The 3,572-nt window shown below is 66.4% G+C and overlaps 1 protein-coding gene across 1 annotated transcript in view; it reads right to left on the bottom strand.

The window, feature by feature from the left end:
* EEFSEC (eukaryotic elongation factor, selenocysteine-tRNA specific) overlaps positions 1–3,572 on the bottom strand; it is a 154,360-nt gene that overhangs the window by 601 nt on the left and 150,187 nt on the right. The gene's annotated exons all lie outside the window — the stretch shown is intronic.

Below are 3,572 nucleotides of genomic sequence, written 5' to 3'. Positions count from 1 at the left end.
CCGAAACATGGGAAAGGCACCACCCACCCAGCGCTCAGGCTCCTGTGGGCCGCCCCGCACTCGGTGCTCTAAGCGGCCCCGCTGTTCCCGGCGCATTCACGCCAAGTCTCTACCCTGAGACTTGGCATTTGAGGCCCCCCGGGCTCGGCACTCTCCAGCCGCCGCTGGAGATGCTCTCCCTGCACCGCTGTGTGCCCGGGTGGTGACCTCTGCAGACGGCATCACGGTTCTGCCAGAGGACCTCAGTGGATCGGAGTGCGGAGGGAGGGAGAAGTGGGGTGCCGGTCCCACTCTCTTTGGCCAGAGCTCCTGTTGGGGTCCTCCCCCCTGGGCGCTGGCAGATGCTGTCCCCCTAAGCCCAGGCGTGGGTGGAGCGGCCCCCACGGCTCACTGGCTCCTTTAAGCACCCACGCCTCGGTACAGACCCCCTGTCTACTCCCTCCCGCCGAACGACTGAGCGGAAATCTGCTTTCTGCTGACACCCTCACGCCCACCTGACCCTTCCAGCCCCATCATCCACTGCTTTCGTGCTTTCCCAGCAGCCTTGAGGAACCCACGGCCGTCCCTGGGCTCCCCTCCGCCTATGCTGTTCCTTCTGCCTGCGACACCCTTCCCGTCCTCCAACACCAGGCTCCTGAGCCCCTTTCTCTGGGGCTTGTCTTTACGAGGCGCCTGCTCGGGGGCAGCACGAGGCAGTCTCTCCGTGGGCTGCCGGCCAGGGTGAGACGACTTGGCTACCCCGAGCATATGGGCCGAGGCTCTGGCCAGGCCCCAGACTAGCTTTGCACCACCGGGCACTCCAGAACAAGCCGCTCCCCCTCTGTGAGTCCCACAACCCTGCTGGGAGCAGGCTGGCAGGGCTGAGGTGAGGGTGAGCCTGGGCGGGGCAGGACGTGTGCAGACTCCACACCCTAGTGAGGGGCACCAGCCCACACCTGCTTGCCAAACGAGGGGCCTGGCAGGCCGCTGTGTCCCCAGAGGGGGCACTCACTTCTAATCCACACACAGAGGCTCCACTGGCCAGTAGACCTAACGTGTCTGGAGCCCGGCGGGAAGCTGGGATGGGCACGAGGCGGTGGATCCCCCCCTGCACACCCGCTGCACCTACTATGCCTCTGCCGTCACGTGAGGGGTGTCCTCCCGGGCCCAGTCTCGCCTGGGCGCTGGCTTGCTTCCGAGAAGAGGGGCCAGCGGAAGCTCACGTCGCGCTTCAGTGCGGGGAGGACCCTGGCCGTCCCGTCCCCCGGGCCCTCCACGCACTTGCGGAGAACGGAGCCCTGAGGAGGGCGGTGCCTCATGTGAGGCCCCACAGCCAGCTGGGAAGAGCCAGGATTTGAACTCTGGTCCACATCTGGCGGCAAACGTGCGCTGCCGCCACCCAGCCCGTCGCTCGGGGTGCCCACCCGGAGCAGGCTCTGGACAATGGCTCCGCAGGGGAAGCGAGTCTGGGAGGGCACTGGGTGTTGGACCTGCAGCTGCTGGACGTTTAGAAAGGTGACCAGGAGGCTGGTTCAAGGGACAACCGTAGAGTCAGCGGGGACGGCCCTGCTCGCTGCCCGAGGGACTCGGTCTCCCTCTCCACCGCCCACCTCAAAGCCCGCGTTCCCTGGGGAGGCGGGGCTCTCGGCTGATGGGGCTCCAGGATGCTGGGGCCAAGGGGAGCCTCCCTCCTGCTGGGCAGCCCGGTGTCAGATCGAAGGCCCCACGCCCGCCGCTGGGGTCAGGCGTGGGGCGTGGGAAAGGCCCCGGCGCAGCCCTCAGGCAAGTGCCAGCCCGGCAGGTATGTCTCTGACTCCCCGGCCTTCCTTCTGCAAGAAGGCGGCTGGCACCAGACCCTGACAAATGGCACGGGCAGCCCGTCTCCCTCTGGTGCCAGGCGGTCTGATGGCTGAAGAGGTGCAGGGCTCCCCGGCGTCTGCGCCGGGCTGGGGAGACAGGCGTGGCCCAATCGGCGGTCCATCTCGCCCGCGATGGCTCTCGTTACACAGAGCGCATACCTCGCGCTGCCCAAAGCAGGCAGAGCTGGAAAATCTATCTGGCGCTGGCGAAGACGAGGCCACTTAATTGTTTTTCTGAGATGGCCAGCCTTGTTTCCCTCTGCTCCGTTATGGGGTGGCCTGAACGCCGACCAGCCGAGACCGTCTGCTGGGGCAGCCGGGCTGCGGGGATGCGTGGCAATGCCACTGGGAACCACCTTGTTTTGTGGTGGCCTTTCCCCTCAGCCAAGTGGCAAGTGGTGTGAAGTGAGGGCAGGTCAGGGTGTCGGGTGGTCATTGCCTGAAAACCTTCACAGAATTCTCCGGGCCCGGGAGACGATGGTGGGCCTGCCCGCCGGAGTTCGGCCCGAGAAGGGGCAGGCAGTAAACAAGGCAGCAAGGTAGGCAGACAGCCACCAGGGCCACCAGGGAAATAACGCCGAGGGCTAGCTTCTCCAGGAAGAACCGGGGCGGGACCGGGGGAACTTGGGTCTGGAGATCAGGGGCCGGCCACATGGAGATGCCGGGTGAGGGTCTGCAGGCAGAGAGCCCGAGCGCCAAGTCCTGGGGTGGGTGAGCATGGTGCTCCAGGACAGAGAGCACGTATGGCCATGTGCTGGTGGGGCTGCAAAGCCGGGGCTCTGGGCTGACCGTGTGCACGAGGCGCCCCGTGTGCTGGGCCAGTGGGAGCCCAGACAGGGAGGGTCTCAGGCCCTTGCTCGCCCCCCAGGGAGGCCACTGACTCTGGCGCCGCTGTTGCATCAAGCATCCCTGCTCTGCATCCCTGCCGCCCGGCCCCGCACAGGAGGCCTCCGTGGTGCTGCCCTGGGGGACCACGGCGCTGGTCTTCTTCCTGGCCGCCCCCCACCCCCCCACCCCGGGGGCGGAGGCGCCGCGCTGAGGCACATGTGGCTGTCCCGGCTTGGTTCCACCCACGGGACAGAGTCTCTCCTCTTACTTGGCATCCAAGGTCCTGAGTGTCACCCAGCGGGTGCCTCCCTGCATACTCTGCCACATCACGGGCTCCCTGCTCCAGCCAGCAGACGTAAAGCAGAGCCTCCGAACCTGCTCTGTTTACCTGGAACACTCTCCCCGGCCCTCTCTGTCTGGCCAACTCCTACTCAGCCACTGCCCCATGGGAAGGCTTCCCCGGCCCTGCCCTGGCTGGCGGGATCACTGCTGGAGCCCCATTTAGCAGGGGTTTTGCTTTGTGTCTGCTCCCCAGCGGCCTGTGTGGGAGTTAGGGCCCAGGCGCAGGGCCTGGCCTGAGGGTACAGGGAGGATTTGCTGGACGAAGACGCAGGGAATGAGTGGGGTCTCGCGTGGGTGTGCAGGGCGAGGAAGGGAAACCCACCAGCAGAGCTGTGCCTCCAGGACCAGAAAAACTCGTTTGCATGCCTGTGGCCCAGGGGGAAGCTGGGTCTAGAGAGCAGGCCCCCTGCCCCACGTGACCTGGAGCCTGGTGGGCTGGGCATGAGGGTAGAGTTGCTGCAGGTTTCAAGTTCACGCTGTCCCCGTGATCCCACGGGGCTCACAGGCGTCCCTGCTTCCTCTCCCTAACCCTCAGGATTCTTGGAGCCCAGCGGCCCCGCCCCC

Source organism: Lipotes vexillifer, unplaced genomic scaffold (assembly GCF_000442215.2).
Source record: "Lipotes vexillifer unplaced genomic scaffold, Lipotes_vexillifer_v1.1 scaffold1115, whole genome shotgun sequence".
NCBI classification, from domain to species: Eukaryota; Metazoa; Chordata; class Mammalia; order Artiodactyla; family Lipotidae; genus Lipotes; species Lipotes vexillifer.
Note: the sequence above shows the minus strand (reverse complement) of the source record. Positions and strands in the feature narration are given on the sequence as shown.